The sequence below is a fragment of the Chiloscyllium plagiosum genome, unplaced genomic scaffold (genome assembly GCF_037043375.1).
Source record: "Chiloscyllium plagiosum isolate Xiang-an unplaced genomic scaffold, Cpla_swu_hap1 HiC_scaffold_27, whole genome shotgun sequence".
Taxonomy (NCBI): domain Eukaryota; kingdom Metazoa; phylum Chordata; class Chondrichthyes; order Orectolobiformes; family Hemiscylliidae; genus Chiloscyllium; species Chiloscyllium plagiosum.
In genome coordinates this window covers 14,866,835-14,890,833 of record NW_028270165.1, presented here as the reverse complement: position 1 = coordinate 14,890,833, position 23,999 = coordinate 14,866,835, and the positions used below count along the sequence as shown (strand labels likewise).

Genomic DNA, 23,999 nt, shown 5'->3' with positions numbered 1-23,999 from the left:
AAAATTCATAAAGCCAAAGTACAAAGGGATCTGGGACTGCTAGTCCAGGATTCTCCAAAGGTTGACTTGCGGGTTGAGTCCGTGCTTAAGAAAGCAAATATAATGTCATTTATCTCAAGCGAGTTGGAATGTAAAAGCAGCGATGTGCTACTGAGACTTTATAAATCTCTGGTTAGGCTCCATTTATAATACTGTGTCCAATTTTGGGCCCCACACCTCAGTAAGGACATAGTGGCACTGGAGCATGTCTAGCGGAGATTCACAAGATGATCGCTGGTATCATAGACCTAACAGACGATGAACAGCTGAGCATCCTAGAATTATATTCATTAGAGTTTAGAAGGTTGAAGGGAGATCTAATAGAAACTTACAAGATAGTGCATGGCTTAAAAAGTGTGGATGCTGGTAAGTGTTTTTACATTAGGCAGGGAGACTAGGACCCAGGGGCACAGCCTGATAATTAGAGGGGGTCAATTTAGAATGGAAATGAGGAGACATTTCTTCAGCCAGAGAGTGGTGGGCCTGTGGAATTCATTGCCATGGAGCGCAGTGGAGACCGGGTCATTAAGTGTCTTCAAGGCAGAGATTGATAAATTCTTGGGATCGCAAGGAATCTTGGTATCTCTATGGGGAGAGTATGGTAAGTGGATTTGAAATGCCCGTCAGCCAGGATTAAATGGCGGAGTGGACTTATGGCCTTACTTCCACTCCTGTGTCTTATGGTCTTAAGGAAGACCTCTTTGCTATTCACTTTACCTCCACTCCTCAACCCCCGACACTCCAATGAAGACAGTCCCAACCTTTCCTTATAACTCAAACCCTCCAGTCCTGGCAACATCCTGGTAAATCTTTACGGAACCCTCTCTAATAGTATTCTTCCTATCACAGAGCCACCAAAACTGTACTCAGTACCCAGAAAGTGGCCTCACCAACATCCTGTACAACCTCAACGTGATGTCCCAACTTCTATACTCAATGGGGTGGACAGTGAAGGCAATGGTGCGAAATGCCTTCTTTACCACCTGTCTACCAGTGATGCAACTTTCAAAGAACTATTGTCCTGAACCCCCTAACTCCACCCCCCCTCCCCCGCCGCCAAAGTGTCTCTGTTCTACAACACAACCCAGGGACCTACCATTAACTATACATAGCAAAGCTGAAAATTCTTCGCCTGAAGCCCACTGAAGACGTTACCCAGTAGGTAACAAAATGTCTGGAAATGAACCTTGCAGCTCAGCAAGCAAACCTACATCCAAAAACTCAACCTGAGCTACAAATCTTCTCAAAACTCACTATGTCCAGCCCTTCCTTGTTTAGCAAAATGCAACCTCTCACTTTTATTCATACCTCTCTCAGACACTCACACACACATACACCCCACAACACACTCACAGGCTTAAACTCCATCACACTCACACTTCACTCTTATGCACGCACTCAAACACAAACACACACACACCTCTATGGAGTGAATTTGTATTGGCAGAATTGTATTTGCAGATACTTTCAATTTTGCTCAAAAAGCCCACAATCTGCAGGCAGTTAATCCATGCAATATTTTATAAATTCCTACTTGGGAAATAGAACCAGTCTGATTCAAGATTGGAATACTGACAGACTCGAACCTCACATCTTTAATGCATTGTCTGAGCTGAGATGTCACTTTTTTTTTATAAAACATTAAGTCATCTCAAGAACGTGACTTTAAAGATGTTCTGGGATTTACATATTAATGAACCAAAACCTGCAACCCATTCGAAAAGATGAAAGACATAACAACAATCTAGGTTTGTTCAATATATCCTATCAGTCGCATGACACCGTGATCTTTCGCTATACAATCGGTGTATTATTCCCCGGCCAACAGCTACCCAATGAAGGAGCAGCACTCTGAAAGCTAGTGCTTCCAAACAAACCTGTTGGATTATAACCTGGTGTTGTGTGATTTTTAACTTTATCTACCCCAGTCCAACACCGGCACGTCCACACCGTTTCCAGTGAATGCAGCCCACATCTCCCGCTGCTGCCAGTAAACTATACAATGCTGATGAAACGGTGCAGTACCTGCACTTCTGAAAAATTTACAACTTCTAACTATACTAGCTACTCATTCACTGCTCCATCTGATACATGACATTGGAAACTTAGTGCAGGAGGCTGAAATGAAATGAGCAACTTTGAGCTCCAAGAGGTTTTTGGTTTAAAGCCTTCAATGAGAGTCTGAGCCCGGCGATAAGTTCAGGTAACCTTTATTGTGACCCAACGTTGTTACAGCTTCAGATCCCCCCCCAGCATAAAGGTGTAGAAAAAGTAGCTGCTTTTTAAAGAGCTCAAGGTCAAAGCGTGCACCCCCACCCCACACCACCTCACCTTCTTTACTCTGGTCATCACCGAGTTGTCAGTTTGTAATTGGATCCTTGGTACAGCCTTAACTGTAGGAAGTATTGCCTCACTCAGCAATTTCAACCCATACCCTGTAAACAAGTAAGTGCTTACCCACTCAATGACCGGTGGCAGTGGTGGGCAATGAAGAGTCAACCTTGCTGTTGTGGGTCTGGAGTTATGTGTAGGCCAGACCGGGTAAAGGATGCAGCTGGGACAACTGAGTGAATCCTTCCCTACAACAGCAGTTTCCTTCCCTAAAAAGGGATGTGAGTGAATCAGATGGGTGATGTCCCCCAAACAATCATTTCTTCATGAGGTTCTGAACTCCAGATTTCTGACCAAAATCCAATTTCACCATCTGCCACGGCAGGATTCAAACCTGGCAGTCCACGGAACTGGGTTGATAGTCCAGTTAATAAGGCAATTGGCTATCCCTCTTTTAATCCCCCTGCGATGGAACATGAATTCGCTGGTGCCTCCGCAGATGGGAAGCGCAGGTAAAGCCCTTCTCACCCTGAGAGCAGGTGAACTGCCTCTCCCCAGTGTGCACCTGCCAGTTGGCCAGCAGGATGGAGGCCTGGTTAAAGCATTTCCCACACTCGGTGCAGCTGGTGCCTCACCAGGTCAGAGGAATTGCTGAAGGCCTTCCCGCATTCGGGGCAGCTGAAGGGCCTCTCCCCAGTATGACTGCGCTGATGAGTCTCCAGGATAGAAGGGACACAGAAGCCTTTTCCGCAGACGCCACACTTCCACGGTTTCTGCACGGGGCGGGATCCATTGGGTTTCTCCATGGCTGAAGTTTCAGCTGCACACAAACGCAGGTACAACCCCTTCCTGCCGTGAATTCCTCTTTCCAGACCGTATAATTGCTTCAGGTTACACAATCAGTGCGCAGCAACAGTAGGGTCTCTCATCCAGTCCCATTGATGCTGAAGACATGCTCCAACAGGAAGCAAAACGCTTTGCTCCTTCTCACAGAATCACAGTCAAAAATTGTTGCAGTCCTGATGGATTGAGTGACTGTCGGACATTGACGTCGAAGTGAGGACTGCAGAAGCTAGAGAGTCAGAGTTGAACAGTGCGGCGCTGGAAAAGTACAACAGGTCCGGCAGCATCCGAGGAGCAGGAAAGTTGATGTTTCGGGCATCAGCCCTTCATCTGTTGATTTTGAAACTTCCATCTTCAGATCATCAAATGCTTTGTAAAAAGAGATTACAAAAGTCATGACTGTCAGTGCAAGGTAGAAATTCAGAACAAGCAATTCTACTTTCTACAGAACATTCTTTTCCATTGTTATTCCACACTGAAAATTGAAAGCACCATCCCACTCTCTCTCTCTCCCCCTCTGTTCTCACACCGCTCTAGCTAATTCTCGTGAAGGTGTTGATTCAGGATCTTACAGGGGCAGAACAGCAAAAACTTCAAGACTGACATCTGTCTGAATTTTGGATAACTCCACTGCTGAGAGTGAGCAGGTCTGATTTTGGGAAGCTCAAAAAATAGTCTCAGTTCAGGGTGAACCTGCAATGCAAGTTCTTGAGAAACAACCAGACATGAAGTGGTTAACATCCCTGGAAAGGAGAGAGCAAAATGAGACATCAAAGGCATTAACACCGACACCAGGGAGAAACTGAACGTACAGATGTGGCAAGCCAGAGTCAGAGATATACAGCATGGAAACAGTCCAACTCGTCAATGCCAACCAGGTATTCTAAATTAATCTAGACCCATTTGCCAGCATTTGGCCCATATCCCTCTCAACCCTTCCATTTTATAGTTCCATCCAGATGCCTTTCAAATGTCATAATTGTATAAGCATCCACCATTTCCTCTGGCAGCTCATTCCTTACATGCACCACTCTCTTAATGAAAGAGTGAATTTAGCACAGTGAATCCATCTTACCCATAGTGCCCAGGGGTGTGTAGGTTAAGTGAGCACGGCCAATCCATGCTAATCTGCACATCCCTGGGCACTATGGGTAAATTAGCACAGCCAATCCACCCTAACCTGCACATCCCTCGACGATATGGGTAACTGAACACTGCCAATCCACCTGAACCCATCCAAAACAGAACACGATGGGTCATTTAACATGGCGAATCCACCCCAACCTGGACAAAGTTGCATATAACATAATAAAAGGTCACAATCCAACAAGTTTATTTAAAAGCACCGGCGTTCGGAGTGCTGCTTCTTATTCAGTTGGTTGTGGAGTACAAGATCATAAGACACAGAATTTATGGAAAAACATTAGTGTCCTGCCACTGAAATTATATACTGAACAAACCTGGATTGTTAAGTCTTTCATCTTTTAGAAAGGGTTGCAGGTATCAATAATATGCAAGTCCCAGAACTTCCTGTCAGGCTCCTTCTCAAGATAACTTAAGGTTTTATAAGAAAAGGTGACATCTCAGCTCACATAATGCATGAAAGGAGTGAGATCAGAGTCTGTCTGTATCTGAATTTTGAGTCAGCCCGCTGACTCAAGATTCGGAAATTTACAAAATATTACATGTATTGGCTGCCTGCATTGACTGCCAGCACATTGTATAACTCTAAATGCACAGTCATAGATGGACAGCATGGAAACAGACCCTTCAGTCCAACTCATCCATGACGACCAGATATCCCAACCCAATCAAGTCCCACCTGCCAGCAACTTGCCCATATCCCTCCAAACTCTTCCTATTCACATGCCCATCCAGACTAGCCTCCACCACTTCCTCTGGCGGCTCATTCCATACACATACCACTCCCTGAGTGAAGAAGTTGCCTCTGAGGTCTCTTTCACCCTACACCTATGCCCTCTAGTTCTGGACTCCCCCACCCCAGGGGAAAGACTTTGTCCATTTATCCTATCCAAGCCCCTCATGATTTTATCAATATCTGCAAGATCACCCCTTAGCCTCTGACACTCCAGGGAAAACAGCCTTAGCCTATTCAACCTCTCCCTATAGCTCAAATCTTCCAATCCTAGCAACATCCTTGTAAATCTTTTCTGAACCCTTTCAAGTTTCACAACATCTTTCTGATAGGAAGGAGACCAGAATTGCATGTAATATTCCAACAGTAGCCTAACCAATGTCCTGTGCAGCTGCAACATGACCTCCCAATTCCTGTACTCAATACTCTGACTATTAAAGGAAAGCAGACCAAATGCCTTCTTCACTATCCAATCACTATCCTATTCTTCACTACCTGCGACTCCACTTTCAAGGAGCTATGAAACTGCACTCCAAGGCCTCTTTGTTCAGCAACACTCTCTAGGACCTTACCATTAAGTGTATAAGTACTGCTAAGATTTGCTTTCCCAAAATGCAGCACCTCACAATTATCTGAATTAACCTCCATCTACCACTTCTCAGCCCATTGGCCCATCTGATCAAGATCTCATTGTAATCTGAGGTAACCTTCTTTGCTGTCCACTACACCTCCAATTTTAGTGTCATCAGCAAACTTATAGCTATACCTCTTATGCTCACATCCAAATCATTTATATAAATGATATAAAGTAGTGGACCCAGCACAGATCCTTGTGGCACTCTACTGGTCACAGGCCTCCTGTCTGAAAAAACAACCCTCCACCACCACCTTCTACCTTTGAGCCAGTTCTGTATCCAAATGGCATATTCTCCCTGTATTCCATGAGATCTAACCTTGCTCACCAGTCTCCCATGGGGAATCTTGTCAAACACTTTACTGAAGTCCATATAGATCACATCTATTCTCTGCCCGCATCAGTTCCCTTCGTTAGTTCTTCAAAAAAAACTCATTCAAGTTTGTGAGACATGATTTCCCACACGTAAAGCCATATTGACTATCCCTAATCAGTCCTTGCCTTTCCAATACATGTACATCTTGTCCCTCAGTTGGATTCCCTCCAACAACACCGACGTCTGGCTCACTGGTCTATAGTTCCGTGGCTTGTCTTTACCACCTTTCTTTAACAGTGGCACAACGTTAATCAACCTCCAGTCTTCCGACACCTCACCTGTGACTATCAATGATACAAATATCTCAGCAAGAGCCACAGCAATCACTTCTCTAGATTCCCACAGAGTTCTCGGGTACACTTGATCAGGTCCTGGGAATTTATCCACTTTTCTTTATTTCAAGGCATCCAGCACTTGCTCCTCTGTAATATGGACATTTTTCAAGATGTCACCATCTATTTCCCTACATTCTATATCTTCCATGTTCTTTTCCACAGTAAACTCTGATGCAAAATACCCATTTAGTATCTCCCCCACCTCCAGCGGTTCCACACAAAGACCACCTTACTGATCTTTGAGGGGTCCTATTCTCTCCCTACTTATTCTTTTGTCCTTAATGTATTTGTAAAAATCCTTTGAATTCTCCTTAACTCTAGTTGCCAAAGCTATCTCATGTCCCCTGTTTTCCCCCCCTGATTTCTCTCTGAAGTATACTCCTACTCCCTTTATACTGTAAGGCTTCACTCAATCTGTCCTATCTATACCTGACATATGCTTCCTTCATTTTCTGAACCAAACCCTCAATTTCTCCAGTCAGCCAGCATTTCCTATACCTACCAGCCTTTCCTTTCACCCTAACAAGAATATACTTTCTCTGGACTCAAGTTATCACAGTTCTGAAGGCTTCCCATTTTCCAGCCGTCCCTTTACCTGCAAACATTGGCGCACAATCAGCTTTTGAAAGTTCTTGCCTAACACCGTCAAATTTAGAATTTTTGAGCAAAATAGAATGTATCTGCAAATGTAATGCTGCAAATTCAAATTCATCCCCATGGAGAGTGTGGTTCTGTGTTTGTAATAGAGAAACCCTGTTTCCATGCTGTATATCCATATGTCTATTTGATAACAGATGCTTTATTTTTGTTGGTGCAAGTATGATTGTAAATCATAGCTGGATATTAATAGTTAGATGTAAGGGAGAGAAAGAATTCCTCAGGTAGAGCACTATTAGAATCCTGGGAGACCCCTACTTCAGATTTACTTGGACAAGTTGACAGTCTGGGAGATTATGGATTGGGTCTCGATTGAATAAATGTTTTATTTTTCCCGAACGTGTAAAAGGGGGCGTTAAAGCTTCAGCACAAATCCAGCAGAGCTGAGAACAGACCAATATTTTACTCTGTGGGAACAGGGAGATCAACAGAGGACAGAGAAATCCGGACCTGAAATCCAAGCTGACACCAGACTACCCTGTGATCAGTGCTTTGATGAGCAGCACCAATCCTCTCCCTTTACTGAGCTTCCCATTTGACTACCCCCTCGATATTCAGGATCCAGTCCTTGCCATCCTGAAGTCATGTCCCTGTAAGGAGTCTCAGATCATAATTATTCTCTTCAATGTGTTCAGTCAATTCATTCACTTCTGTTACAATGCAGCTCACATTCAGTTTTTAGTTTCAGTTTTTGTGATCTTCTGAATCCAGTTTTGATTGCTGGTATATTTACTCTCCTTGTCCCTTTCTATCATTCTCTGATGTTCATTTCCACATCACGACATTGCTCACCAGCCTTGATTTGGATTGGCCAGGCTAAATTGCCCATAGTGTCCAGGGATGTGCAGGTTAGTTGGGTTAGCCATGGGAAATGCAGAGTTATAGGTTCATTGTAAAAGAAGCAGGAGTCAGCCATTTGGCCCGTCCTGCCTGCTCTGCCATTCATTAAGATTATGGCTGATCTATCCATCATCTCAGCTCCTCCTCCCTGCAATGTCCCAACTATCCTTAATTCCCCAATTATGCAGAAACCCATCTAATTGTGTCTTGAATATACTTAACGAAGCTGCCTTCTCTGCTTCCTTGGGCAGAGACTTCCATAGTTTCACTACTCTCCAGGAAAAGCAGTTCCTCCTCCTCTCTGTCCTAAATCTACTTCCCCTAATCTTGGGGCCGAGTCTCATCTACCAGCAGAAATGACCTGATAGGGTAGGGTTTCATCCCCACAGTGCAATGAATTCCCACTTTCCACCAAATCCCAGATGTACTCACTCAGTTGCTGTCTCACAAATTAAAGATTTCATTATAACTTCTTCTGCTCTGAGTAAGGGCAAAACATTTTTGAAAGCTGCTCTGAAAGTCCAGTCTTTACAACAACACTTCTGCTTTCACTGAAGATGATTAAAGTCATACAGAACAGAAACAGACCCTTTGGCCCAACTCATCCGTGCCAACTATATATCACAAACTAATCTAGTCCCATTTGCCAGCATTTGACTCATCCCTCTAAATCCTTCTTATTCAAGTACCCATCCAGTGGCTTTTAAATGTTGTCATTGTACCAGTCTCCCCACTTACTCTGGCAGTTCGTTCCATACACGTTCTACCCTCTGTCTGAAAGTATGTTGCCCCTCAGGTTCCTTTCCCTACTCACCTTAAACTTCTGCCCCTTTAGTTCTGGACTCCCCTACCATGGAGAAAAGACCTTGGGTATTCACCCTATCCATGCCCCTTATAAACTTCTTTAAAAGGTTACCACTCAGCCTCTGATGCTCCAAAGAAAATATCTCCCTGACCTATTCAGCCTCTTCCTGCAGCTCAAACCCTCCAAATCTGGCAACAGCCTTCTCAATATTTTCTGACCCCTCTCAAAGTTTCATAACATCTTTCCTACATCAGAGAGACCAGAATTGAATGCAGTATTCCAAAAGTGGCCTAACCAATGTCCTGTACAGCCGCAAAATGATCTCCCAGTTCCTACACTGAATGCTCTGGCCAATAAAGGAAAGCATGCCAAACACCTTGTTCACTATACTGTCTAAGTAAGACTCCACCTTCAAGGAACTATGAACCTGCACTCTAAGGTCTCTTTGTTCTGCAACACTCCCCTTGACTGTGTCAGTCCTGCCTGGATTGCTGGACCAAAATGCAACATCTCACATTTCTCTGAATTAAACCCCATCTGCTACTCCTTGGCCCATCCAATCAATTTTAATTTATGCTAAACTCTCTTTCCTCTGTTATTCCCTAGAAGCTGAAAATCTCTGTCCCACATACCTCCCTCCATTCTCTCATTGCTGAACCTAATCCCTGCTGTACCTCATCCTGAAGGGTCTGTTTCATGCTGATTAACAGGCCCACACTCAGGGGGATCTAATGGAAACATACAGAATACTGAATGGCCTAGACAGAGTAGACTTTCAGAGGATGTTTCCATTGGTAGGAGAGACTAGGACCTGAGGGCACAACCTTTGAGTAAAGGGAGGGCGTTTTAGAACGCAGATAAGATATACTTCTTCAGTGAAAGAGTGGTGAATCTATGGAATTCATTTCTACAGAAGGTTGTAGAGGCCAGGTCACTGAGGATATTTAAGACTGAGGTAGATAGGTTCCTGAGTATCATGGGGATGGAGAGTTCCAGGGAGAGCGCAGGAGAATGGGGTTGAGAAACCTATGAGCCACGATTGAATGGTCTGAACAGACCTGATGGGCTGAATGGCCTAATTTCTGCTCCTATGTCTTATGGTCTCTTGCTGTCCTGGCCACAGTGAGAGAATTGGGAGCAGGAGTTGGCCATTTGGTCTTTCGAGCCTGCACAAGCATTGAACAGATCATAACTGAATATGGATCGACTTACATCTCGGTGAATAGGCTGGAACTTTTTCACTGGAACATAGGAGGTTGAGAGGTGACCTTATTGAGGTTTATAAAATCACGAGGGGCATAGATGAGGTCAATATCAGCTGTTGTTTCAAGAATAGGGAGCAATCTTTTTAAGGTGAGAGGAGAAAATTTTTAAAAAGACATGAGGAGCACATTTTTCGTTTAAGAGAGTGGAGTGTGTGTCAAATGAATGTCCAGAAGAAGTAGTGAATGCAGGTACAGTAACAACATTTAAAATAAATTTGAATAAGTGCACAAATAGAAAAGTTTCAGAAGGATATGGGCCAAACATTGGCAGGTGGGACTAGTTTAGTTTGTGAATATAGTCAGCATGGACTAGTTGGACTGAAGGGTCTGTTTCTGTGCTGTATGACTCTGTAACTGTTCTATACTGGGCTTAAAACCATTTTGTTGCCTTCCCCCAAAACCATCCACTTCTTTGTTCATCAAAGTCAAATGAACTCAGCCTTGAATACATTCAATGACCGGCCTAACTTCTGAACTCAATTCCTCTTGCTAATATATCACTTGCTTTGCTCATTGCTTGCTGCACCTGTCTGACAACTGGCAGTAACTGGTTTCGAAGGACGCTGAGGCCCCTTTGTCCATCCACACATCTTTCCTGATGAAGAGCTCATGCCCGAAACGTCGACTCTCCTCCTCAGTTGCTGCCTTACCTGCTGTGGTTTGCCAGCGCCACACTTTTCAACTCTGATCTCCAGCATCTCACTTTCGCCACATCTCAACATATCACTACATAAACAATGCACCTCCTTTCTGCTTTTTTTTTTACGTACATCAAAGGCTATGCCTTTACATTGTGGCACTGCGTTTGAAAAGTGAGACACAGACCTGGATCAACTTTTCCAGAGTCTGTCCCTTCCCTCGATTCACTCTTTCATTTGCGACAAATCAATAATTGAACCCCAGAATGAAAAGAAAATGAAAAACGTGTTGACAAAAACACTATTATACTCACAAATTTTAGACAGAGGAAGGAATTTATAGTCTGTGGTGAGGTTTAATCTTCATTCAGTGACAAAAGATCAGCGGCTTCAGGGGTCACGGTCCAACTTCCGCATTTCGACAACGGCCGACTCCGATTGGCAGGAGGACCAGACTCCTTCGGGTCCTCCAAGGTTCTCCATTGGTCCATGGAAAGGAGCTCGTGCGCCTTTTCTGCGGACACCCAGGAGTATGCGCAGTACTTTGATGACACCGACAGACATGCGCAGTGCTTACTGACACCGCGGAGCATGCTCAGTATGCTCTGTCACGATGCTGATGTTACTGACAAATTTTAGAGTTAAAAATCACAAAACACCTGGTTATAGTCCAACAGGCTTATTTGGAAGCACGGGTTTTGGAGCGCTGCTCCTTCATCAGGCGGTTGTGGAGTATAACATGGTAACACAGAATTTATGATCTTCTGATCTTACACTCCACAACCGCCTGATGAAGGAGCCACGCTCCGAAAGCTAAGTGTTTCTAAACAAGCCGATTGGACTGTAACCTGGTGTTGTGTGATTTTAACTTTGTACACCCCAGTCCAACACGGGCACCTCCAGATCATGACAGATTTCAAGTCTCCAAATGCGAATACGAGAGAAAAATGCCAACGCCTTTTTTTTTTGCTGAAATGTTTTTTTCCCCTGTGCCTCGACGTTTTATTCCTTTTGCATTTTGTCTGGCTGCTCAACGTTCCTGCCTTTACCCCAGGGTAGAGGTATTCCAAAACTAGAGGGTACACGTTTAGGGTGAGGAGGAAAGATCTGAAGAGATTCAAAAGACTCGGCAAAGAACATTCACCCCCTACAGGGCGAAAGTGACGACTGCAGATGCTGGAGATTAGGGTCGAGAGTGTGTGCTGGAAAAGCACAACAGGTCAGGCAGCGTGCGAGGAGTAGGAGAATCGACGTTTCCGGCAAAACCCTTCGTCAGGAAATAGCTATGTGGAATTGCAGAGCTGCAGCATAATCGAGTGGGTCTGCATGGGATGCTGCTGGGAAGGTCGGTGTGAATGGCCTGTAGAGATGATATGATTCCACTGCCTTAGCCACGCGTATATTGAGAAATGATTGCCCCAAGTCTGCTGTGGGAGGAGTGGGTTCGTTCGTGGGACACTGATACCAGTTCTGGGGAAGGTAGGATTGTGCTGTCTCTCTCTTCACACTCTGCCCCCCCCCCCGTCCATTTTCTCCCCACCCCGTCCATTTTCTCCCCACCCACTGCCCCCTGCCCATTCTCTCTCCTCACACTGCACCCCCATTCTCTCCCCATAACCCTCTGAACACCAGTCCTTCTCTACCCCCCAACTTCTGTCCCCCTCTCCATTTCTCTCCCTTCTCCACACCCACCAGCGCCCCTCCCCCTCGTTTCTGGTGCCTCAGCCCTCTTTGATCGCTGTATCAAGCCCTTTTAAGGAGAGAGAGAGAGAATGGGTGGTGACGATTCTACCTGGGAAACAGGGTGTGCGAGAAATGACTGATTTTTAAAATTGAGAATAGCTAAAATCGTATATTCAGAAACGTTGTTAAAGTCTGGAAGAATGTTCTTTTTTAAAAAACAACAAGCTTAGAAACCTTTCTGAAACTTGCATTGATATATGCACAGTTAGGCCACAACCAAGGACAGGCTGTAGGAGTGAATGAGTGAATAAAAGACAAGTCCCACCTCGCCCATGAGGAGAAAGTGAGAACTGCAGATGCTGGAGATCAGAGTCGAGAGTGTGTTGATGAAAAAGCACAGCAGCTCAGGCAGCATCCAAGGAGCAGGAGAATCAACGTTTCAGACATAAGCCCTTCACCTTGCCCTCTCCAGTGTGTGTTGTGAAACTGCTTAACTGCTTAATCATTTCTAGTGGCCGAGCAGAGGCTGATAACAAGTTTGGAATACACGAGAATGACCTCAGCTGAGACCTTGGATTCATGTCTCACTGCAGGAGACCCAGCTACACAATACACACATAAACTCTCTCTCTCACACACACACACACACACACACTCAAGTACTCACCCGGTCGTGCATACCCTCTCTGATAGACAGGCTCTCTCTCAGACACACATTGATACACCCCTCACACTCACATCCATGCACACACCTTCTCACACAATTATACTCCATCACACGCACACTTTACCCAGCATGCACACGCACACACACAGACGCTCTGTCTCATGCACGCACTCGCACATAGAAGTCTTTGGGGTGAATTGCATTTGCAGGATTATATATTTGGAAATAGAACCAGTCTGACTCAAGACTGGGATACAGAAAGACTCTAACCTCACAGCTCTCATGCGTTGTCTGACCTGAGGTGTCACCTCCCTTTATAAAACATTAAGTTACCTGGAGAATATGACTAAAAAGAAGTTCTGGCATTTACAGATTAATGAACCGAAATCTGCAACCCATTTTAAAAGATGAAAGACTTAACAGGTTTCTTCAATATATCATTTATGTTGCATGACACTATAATCTTTTGCTATACATTCTGTGTCTTACCATCCTACTCAACAGCTACCTGATGAAGGAACAGCGCTCCAAAACCTAGTGCTTCGAAATAAACCTGTTGGACTATACCCTGGTGTTTGTGTCATTTTGAAACTTTGTTTCCAGTGAATACAGCCCACACCTCCCACTGTTGCCAGTAAACTTTGCAATGCCAATGAAACAATAAACCTGCAGTCCTGAAAAATTTACAATTTCGAACAATACTAGCTACTCATTCACTGCTCCTTCTGAGACACGACATTGGAAACTCGGTGCTGGTGGCTGAAAGAAATGAGAAGCTGTTGGATCTCACAGCTTTCAATGAGAGTTTAAGCCTGGCGGTAAGTTCAGGTAACCTTTACTGCGACACAACTTTGTTACAGCTTCAGATCTCCACATCACAAGGCGTATAAAAAGTAGCTTTTCTTTTAAAAAAAAGGCACCTCAAGCTCAAAGTGCACACACTCACCCCCACTACCCCCACCACACTTTCTTTATTATTGGTCAGTTGAGTTGTACCTTTGTAACTGGATCCTTCGTACAGCCGGGTAAAGCATGCAGCTGGGACTACTGAGTGAATCCTTTCCCGCAACGGCAGTTTCCATCACTGAAAAGGACATGAGTGAATCAGATGGGTTTTTGCCCTCTGAAAATGCTTTCATCCTTAGATTCTGAAGTTCAGATTACTGACCGAATCCCAATTCTGCCATCTGCCGGGATTCGAACCTGAGAGTCCCCAGAGCTGGGTTGTTAGCGGCGCTCGGCCATCGCTCCTTCCATCCCCCCTGCGATGGCACGTGAACGCGCTGGTGCCTCCCCAGGTGGGAGGAGCAGGTAAAGCCCTTCCGGCACTGACAGCAGGTGAATGGCCTCTCTCCGGTGTGGACCCACTGGTGGGTCAGCAGTGCAGCTGACTGAGTCAACGCCCTCCCGTACATGGGGCACGTGAATGGCTTCTCTCCCTTGTGGACCCACTCGTGCGTCTCCAGATGGCTGATCCGACTGAAGCCCTTCCTGCACACCGAGCAGGTGAATGGCCTCTCCCCGCTGTGAATACGTCTGTGGGTTTCCAGCAGGGATGGGGAAGGGAATCCTTTCCCTCAGTCCCCACATTTCCACAGTTTCCCCATTGGGGGAGCTTTCCTTGTGTTGGTCTGTGTTTGAAATTACAATCAGAACAGGGACACAGTCTATCCCCACCGGGAGGGATGAGACTTTGATTCCCCCAAGCTGAGTAAATGGTGTGAAGCACTTTTCACAGTCAGCGCACTGAATCTCCCTCACTCGGTGTCTCAGTATTCTTCCTGCCGCACCAGTGTCCAAAATCTTTCAAGCAAACAAAAGCAACCATGTCTTCTTGATTGGAATGGCTGCTGATATTCAAGTCCCAATGAATCAAGTGGCTCTGTCAGAAGTTGATGTATCATTTGTTTTCAGATTTCTTTCGGCACGTCTTCCTGCAAAAAACAATCACAAAATAAGTGATCACTGTCAGTACAGTTAATGAACATAACATAGGTGGCAATTCCTGTAGTTTGCCAGATGCCTGCTGATCACATAATACCCAGCACACAGAAACCTGAAATCCCTCATGCAGCCAGATAGGCTTAGGTGTGTTTAGAGTAAAACATCATTCAAATCTAATCTAATCTAATCTTAAACTAAATACGTGTACATATATATATATATATCAATATGCCAATCCTTTCAATGCGGCTCAGTTCCATGAGAAACGACACTTTTAATTGTGAACATGAGCAAAAAAGCAATCATTCTCCAGGGCGCAAACTGCATACGTGCCAAACTGAGGGAATACACAAGGAAAATACCTAAAAGAGAGATAGAAAGTATTTGAGCACCTTTGCAGAATCTGCTCCCTCTCTGGGTTCACTCCAGTTGCTACAAGTAAACCTCCCTGGGGGTCAGGCAGCCCCGCATCGGGAAGCACTGGGATGGTCCACTACGACCAGTTTACATGGAGAAAACATCTCCACATTAAACAGCCTCGAGGCAAACTTCCCTTCCTTCCACTTAAAGTTCAAGACCCCTCAAAGCGAAATTCCCCAGGTAAGTTTGGAAGAATTTCTTCCAGGTGTTCACTAATCATTTCTATGAGCACTTTGTTAAAGTTTGAATATTGCGAGTTTTGATAATTAGTGATTCTGAGCGAAATCACAGTTCGAAAAACAGAATGTGGGAATTTAGACAGAGTTTATTTTTGCACATCGACGATATGTCTGTACAACAGCATATGACACGACAGCAGTGAAGATCGTTTGACGTCATTCTCAAACGTGCCTGCCACACGCCAGATGAAAAGCTGAATACTTCTCTGGAAAAACTGCCCAGCAATGCGGGAGAATGGCACAACGCGTGCGTGTTGGGACCATAACCCAAAAGAGAAACCATTCTCTCCTATTCATTCAACGTCGTCTTTAGCAGTTTTCCCGTATCACGGCGCACTGTTGTGCACCTCGCCTTCTCATCTGCTTCCCAAAAAACCTTCGACGTAAACATTTCACATTGATACACTGGCCCAATGTGCACAGTTGAGATGACACACTCGTGGAGGTCTGCGGGGTCTTCTCCTGTTCTCTGTACCCTATGTTGAGGAGGGCAATGCTTGTCACTGGTCACTCCGGTGTCAGAGAAAAGTTTAGAAAGAAAACGGTTTAATTTTCTGCCATTAGAGAGGGCCCGGTTCCTGGGGACGGGCAATCGGCAGCTGAGAGACAGAATGAGAAGCAGCTGTTCATAGAGTCATAGAGATGTACAGCGTGGAAACAGGCCCTTCGGTCCAACCCGTCCATGCCGACCAGATATCCCACCCCAATCTAGTTCCACCTGCCAGCACCCGGCCCATATCACTCCAAACCCTTCCTATTCATATATCAATCCAAACGCCTCTTAAATGTTGCAATTGTACCAGCCTCCGCCACTTTCTCTGGCAGCTCATTCCATGCACGCACCACCCTCTGCGTGAAAAAGTTGCCCCTTAGGTCTCTTTTATATATTTCCCCTCTCACCCTAAATCTATGCCCTCTAGTTCTTGACTCCCCGACCCCAGGGAAAAGACTTTGCCTATTTATCCTATCCATGCCTCTCATAATTTTGTAAACCTCCATAAAGTCACCCTTCAGCCTCCGACGTTCCAGAGAAAACAGCCCCAGCCTGTTCAATGTCAACTATACTTCACTCTGAGCAAGACTCAGCTGGTTCAAGAGGTAGAGCGGGGGCGCAGGCGTATCTGCGCTGTGGTTCGTTGGTCTAGGGGTATGATTCTCGCTTTGGGTCTTCGTCAACGCAGATTTGCGGCAGATCCCGGGTTCAAATCCCAGACGAGCCCGCGTTTCATGACTTGTGCAAAAGTACCTATTTAATTTTCTCAAAAAGCACCTTCGTTAAACGAGGTTGGGCTCCCTGGCGTACCAATGGGACAGAAAGCAGCGAAGTGAAATGATTGGCGATGGCGTTGAATAGGTTGACGTGAGTGGTGCGGTGTTTGAGGGATGTCAGCGATGAGGGTCGATTGGAAATTTGGGACAGCACTCTTCGGAGAACAGAAGTTTGAAATCTGGCCCGATTGAAGCTTTCCAAGTCATGCGAAGTCTAGACAGAGAAAGTAATGTAGTCAAAATGCTCCCACGCCTGAAAGGATCGGCAACGATTCGGCAGAGTTTTAAAGTCATGAGGAAAAGAACCAAAAGTGACATTAGGAAGCACGCTTTCGTACAGGGAGTGGTTGGGGTCAGTAAATCCCTAACTGACACTGACAAAGAGGCAGATTCATTAGACGCAAACGGGAATCCGGTGGTCATGTTTAAAGTAACAATGTGCAGAATTACATGGAGAAGGCAAGAGAATGATACGAATAGAGACCCACGTTTACTTACTGTGTCGACCCAGCAGAGCGAAGTTGGGCCGCATGGCGTCTATTCAGAGTGAAATCACAGTTCGACCAACAGAATGTGGGAAGTTAGAAAGAGTTTATATTTACACAGCCTCCATACGTCTGCGCAACAGCCTATAAGACGACAGCAGTGGAGATCTTTGACATCAGTCTCGAACGTGCATGCCACGCGCCAGACGAAAGGCTGAAGGGACCCGTGGGAAGCGCCGCAGTGCGTCGGAGCCGCGTGGCGCAGCGGGAGCGTGCTGGCCCCCTAACCCAGAGATTGATGAATCGAAACCCTCCTCTGTTATTGTTCAGTGTCTCCTTGAGCGACTTTCCTTTGCGATGGTACTTCGTTCAGCATCTTGCTTTTCAAACGACTTCCTGAGTGTCTAAATGTCGATAACGGCGCTCTGTTCTGTTCCTTGACATGTCATTTGCTTCCCAAAACTTCGGGTATCTGATCTCAACATCTCGCATCGATACACAAGTCAAATTTACACAGTTGCGCTGGCACCCTTGTGGAGCTCTGAGTTGTCTTGTCCTGTTCTCTGTCGGTGTGTACTGATCTCGTTTGAAACCTCTTCTCTCAGGTGGCAATGAACCGGTGAAGTTGAAACACATGACTTGCTGTTTTAGTCCATTTCCTGCAGTAAAGAAACCAACAGCTGTGTAATAAAAGACTTTCTGCAGGATTGCTGTGTCAAGACATATTCTGAACACCCAGCAGGCTGCTCAAAAATGTACTCATATCAATTTACCTGAGGGAAGAGTCTCCAGTGTCCATTTCTCTCTGTCCCGACAGCACAGCATCTTTCTATCTCTCCGTTAACAAGACCTTTGTAACAAGTTCAAAGTTGCCCATTCCTACGCATGACTGTAACTGACTTATCCTGCCTCACGTAATAGTGTGAGAGAGCAGAAGAGTGAATGGGCTCTGCCTTCCACCAGCACAGCTTGCAAGTAGAAACGAAATGGTTCAATTATCCACCAGTGGAGAGAGCCCGGTCCCTGGGGACGGGACAAACAGCAGCGTCCTGGGAGCAGGGAGACAGATTGAGAAGCAGATGTTCTTGAAACTCTTCCCTTCTTGCAATTCTGGGAGCAATGTACAATGTATTTCGTACTGAGCAAGTCTTACCTGCTTCCGGCTCGTTAGTCTGGGGTATGATTCTAGCTTTGGGTCTTCGAGCATATGCAAAAATGGCCGATGAATTTTCTCAAAAAGCCGCTTCATTAAATAAGATCGGACTGCCTGAATTAGGGACGGCACAGAGCTGCCATTGCAGTGAACACGGCGAAGGGAAACACTTGTTCAAAGTGAGAACAAGTATTGCAGATTTTTCGCCCGCGCAATCCGAGTCTGAATGAATTCTCCACCAGTATTACGCTCAATTCTGAGGGTGATACTTCAGGAAGCGGGGAAGTGAAGTGATTGCAGACAGCGCTGAACAGGTTAACGTGAATGGTACCGTCCTGAGGAATGTCAGCAATGAAGGGAGATTGGAAAATTTGGGGCAGCTCTCTTTGGAGAACAGAGGGCTGAAAGCTGGTCTGATTGAAGTTTTCCACGTCATGAGGGTTTTAGACAGAGGAAATAATGCAGTGAAAATGCTCCCAGGCCTGAAAAGATGGAGAACGATTTGGCAGAGATTTAAAGTCATCAGGAAAATAAGTAAAAGTGACATTAGGAAGATCGTTTTCGCACAGGGAGTGGGGTCAGTAAGTCGCTGTCTGACAGTGACAAAGAGGTAGATTCAATGGACACAAACGGGAATTCGGTGGGGCATGTTCAATATAACAATGTGCAGATTTACAGGGAGAAGGCGACAGAATGAGACACTTATTTACATATTGTGTTGAGCCAGCAGAGCTAAGGTGGGCTGCATGGCCTCAGACTGCGCTGTCACACATTTTGTGATTCTGAGTGAAATCGGAGTTGGACCAACAGAACGTAGGAAATTTGACAACGGATATATTCTGCCCAACAGGATACTCCATCACAGCAATGAAGGTGTTTTGACATCATTCTCGAAGGTACATGACACAATGCAGATTCAAAACCGAGTATTCCTTTGAATCACTGAGTAATTTGTTTACAGTTATTCAGTTGAGGTGAGCGGAGTTGCGCATTGGGCCCTATCCAGTTGATAGGTCGAAGCCGTTTTCTCCTGTGTGATAGTCCCACCAGCACTCCCATTTGCTGTGCTTCCAGTCAGTAGATGCAGATTACTATCCCATACTGATACACGGACCACGATGACCCAGCTGTGGTGACAAGCTTGTGAAGGGCTGAGTGCTCTTCTCCTGTCCTCTGTCTGGCTGCTATGATCCGAATCATCAAACCTCTCTTCTCCGAGATAGGAATAAACTGGTGAAAGTGAAACACATCAGTTGCGGTGTGTCCCATGCGCAGGAGGCCCTGCAGTAATTCCCCACGCTGTTTCACACAGCAGCATCCTCTCGGTGAATTACGCTTGGCAAAAAAACCGATTGAACCAAATCCGTGTCCGCCACTGGATTTTACTGACACCGTTTATAAAATTCAGGCTCACCGTTAATGTGGAGAGAGGCCATCAGACTAGAGTTCCGCTTCTCCTGTTGAATAAAGATAATTTTAACTGTGTCCAGTGAGAGGCAAGGATTTGCTGTTGGTGGGAAACAATTCTATCTGAACTCGCTATCACTCTCCTGATAGATTGAAACATAAAGCTGGGAGTATCTGGATTATGTTGTAAAAATATCGGTATTATGTTAATTCACACCTCGCTGTAACCAACTAAACGAAGCGGCTGCCCAGAGGGAGACGGCTGTGTTTAAATCCCGTGATGAACTGGGGGAGCTGAGTATTTACCCAGACAATGGGCACACCACCTCCCTGACACAGTGTTCACAAATCAAACAGACGTGTGATTTTTTCACAAATCAAGCTTCACGTGTGATCGAAAATTTCCGTAAAGAAGATTTGGCTCAACAGATATCGAGAGTGAACGTTCTCCTTTCTTGATTTGAAACCGAAGAAGTTGACGACAGTAAGCCTGACGTGATTCGAACACGCAACCTTCTGATCTGGAGTCAGACGCGCTACCGTTGCGCCACAAGCTCACGGCTTGCCCGCGACCTCTCTTCATGCTTAAGGGAAGTGATCGCACTGCAATGATTTTACGTTATGAGTAACAACGGAGATCAACAGTTCATGTGTGTTCTGTCTCTGCCCCCTCTCCTTCTGTCTCTTGAAGTAATTTCCAACTCTACCTCAATAAAAAGGTGAAAGAACTGTGGATGCTGCATATCTGAAACAAAAAACAGGAGTTGCCGGTGACCCTTCCACAGAACTGATGGTGATTGGGAAAACGTTGGTTTATATGCAGAAGATATTATGGGAGGAAGGCAGATGCAGTAAATGATAGATCAGGACAGAGCCCAAAGCGAGGGAAGAACTGTGGACAGGAAAGGGAGTTGATAACGATCTGCGTGGGAGGGTGAATGGAGACTGTTCGTGGCTAAGAATAGGTAGTGTGTAATGACAGACTATGTGATAACAAGGCTTGGTGTGTGTGGAAGGAACGAGGATACTATGGATTTCAGGCCCGAGAATTATTGAATTCGATATTGGGACCAGAGGGATGTATGCTCCCCAAGTGTAATATTCGGTGCTCTTCGTTCTGCTGGTGCTGAGCTTCGCTGGAACACTACAGCAAACATGAGACAGAGATGTTGGCCAGGGAACAGGGTGAGGTGTGGAATTGGCAGGCAACTGGAAGCTCAGGGTCTTTTTTGCAGGTAGAACGTAGATGTTCTGTGCAGCAGTCACCCAGTTTATGCTTCGTTTTCCCCAATGTAGATGAGACCACATTATGAGCAGCAACTGCAGTCGACTGGGTTGTGGGAAGTGCAGGTAAAGTGCTGCTTCACCTGGAAGGTAAGTTTGGGTCCTTGGATAGTGAGAAGGGAGTAGGTAAATGGGCTGGTGTCACACATTCGGCAGTTGCAGGGGAAAGTGCCGTTGGACTATTGGGGTGGGAATGGGGTTAGGGTTGATGGGAATGAAGGAAGAGTGGACCCAAGGTATAACTCCTGCCCATTTACCTATCTGCCAAATAGAGGAATTTGTTAAGTGTGTACAAGGACATTTTCTAATTCACAATGTGGATGTACATACTGGCGAGGGTGCAAAACCTTCGCGCCAGCAACCATAATTCTATTAACTTTAGAACAGTGATTGAAAATAATATATCAGATCTAAATATATTAAATCTAAAAGTCGAAGTTCTAAATTGGAGGAAGACTCAGGTATTAGGCAAGATCTTTCAAAAGCTGATTGGGGGCAGATGTTCGCTGGTTAAAGGACTGCTGGAAAATGGGAAGCATTCAAGTATGAGATAACAAGAGTCCAGACACAGTATATTCCTGATTCGGAGATGCCGGTGTTGGACTGGGGAGTACAAAGTTAAAAAATCACACCACACCAGGTTATAGTCCAACAGGTTTACTTGGAAGCACACTAGCTTTCGGAGCGACGCTCCTTCATCAGGTGATTGTCTGACATAGAGTATATTCCTGTTCGGGTGAAAGGAAAGGCTGGTAGGTTGGGGAATGCTGGATGACTGGAGAAAATGAGATTTTGGTTGAGATAAAGAAGGATGTATATATCAGGTATCGGCAGAGAGATCGAGTGAATCCTTAGAGTATAAAGGCAGTACGAGCATACTTAAGAGGGAAATCATGAGGGCAAAAAAGGGGACATGAGATAGCTTTGGCAAATGGAGTCATGGATAACCCAAAGGGTTTTTATAAATACATTAAGGACAAAAGGATAACAAGGGAGAGAATAGGGCCCCTCAAATATCAGCAAGGCGGCCTTTGTGTGGAGCTGCAGTAGATGGGGGGCGGGGGGGGGGGGGGGGGGCGGCGAGATACTGAAGGGATATTGTGCATCAGTGTTTACTGTGGAGAAGGGCATGGAAGATATAGAATGTGAGAAAGTAGATGGTGACATGTTGAAAAAAATGCCCATATTACAGATGAGAAATTGCTGGATATCTTGATATGCATAAAAGTGGATAAATACCTGATCAGGCGTACCCTAGAACTCTGTGGGAAACTGGGGAAGTGATTGCTGGGCCTCTTACTGAGATATTTGTATCATCAATAGTCACAGGTGAGGTGCCGGAAGGCTAGAGGGTGGCTAATGTGGTGCCACTATTTAAGAAAGGTGGTAAGGAAAAGCCAGGGAACTATAGACCAGTGAACCTGACATCCGTGATGGGCAAGGTTTTGGAGAGAATCCTAAGAGACAGGATTTACATGTATTTGGAAAGGCAAGAATTGATTAAGGATAGTCAGCATGGCTTTATGCTTGGGAAATCATGTCTCATGAACATCATTGGGTTTTTTGAAGAAGTAACAAAGTGGATTGATGAGGGCAGAGCGATGGACGTGATCTATATGGACTTCAGGAAGGCGATCATCAAGGTTCCTCATGGGAGATTGGTGAGCAAGGTTTAATCTCATGGCATGCAGGGACAACTAGCCATTTGGATACAGAACTGGCTAGAAGGCGGAGGGTTGCTTTTCAGACTGAAGGCCTGTGACCAATGGTGTATCACAAGGATTGATGCTGGGTCCGCTACTTTTTGTCATTTATATAAATGATTTGTATGTAAACGGAGGAGGTATAGTTAGCAAGTTTGTAGATGACACCAAACTTCGAGGTGTAGTGGACAGTAAAGAAGGTTACCTCAGATCACAGCGGGACATTGATCAGATGGGCCAATGGGCTGAGGAATGGCAGTTGGAGGTTAATGTAGATAAATATGAGGTGCTGCATTTTGGAAAATCAAATCAGAGCAGGACTTTTACACTTAATGGTAAGTTCCTTGGGAGTGTTGCTGAACAAAGAGACCTTGGAGTTCAGGTTGATTAGTTCCTTAAAAGTAGAGACGCAGGCAGATTGGATAGTAAAGAAGGCGTTTGGTGTGCTTTCCTTTGTTGGTCAGATCATCGAGGATGGATGTTGGGAGCTCATGTTGCCACTGTACAGAACATTGGTCAGGCCACGTTTGGAATATTGCATGTAATTTTGGTCTGCTTCCTATCGGAAAGATGTTGTGAAACTAGAAAATGTGCAGAAAAGATTTACAGGGATGTTGCCAGGGTTGGAGGTTGGAGGGTAGGAAGGTTTTTTGGGGATTTGGGCCAAGTGCTGGCAAATGGGACTAGATTAGTTTAGGATATCCTGGCTGCATGGATGAGTTGGACCGAAGGGTCTGTTTCCGTGCTGTACATCTGTGTCACTCTGTGAGAATCCATGGGATTCTCTGCCCAAGAGAGCAGTTGAGACAGCTTCATGAAGTTTATTGAAGACGCAGTTGGATGGGTTTTTGCATGGTAGTGGTATTAAGGGTAGTCGGGTTAGTGCAGGTTGGTGGAGCTGTGATCTTAATGAATGACGGAGCAGGCTTGACCAAATGGTCCACTCCTGCTTCTGTTACTATGAATCTGTAACACTGCATTTCCCGCGGCAGGAGTTTTCCCACGGCACAAAGGAGGTTTTCTAAAGTATATTTAAACCCCTTGCTTTGCTTGAACTCAAACTGCATAGACTTGGAGGAGAGTTGGATTTGCAAAGTGTCCTCCCC

At 45.3% G+C, this 23,999-nt stretch overlaps 1 non-coding gene across 1 annotated transcript; it reads right to left on the bottom strand.

Moving 5' to 3' along the window:
• Positions 1-20,391: 20,391 nt before the first annotated feature.
• trnaw-cca (transfer RNA tryptophan (anticodon CCA)) lies at positions 20,392-20,463 on the bottom strand. Its single transcript has one exon. It is a non-coding gene; the product is annotated as a tRNA-Trp (tRNA).
• Positions 20,464-23,999: the final 3,536 nt, after the last annotated feature.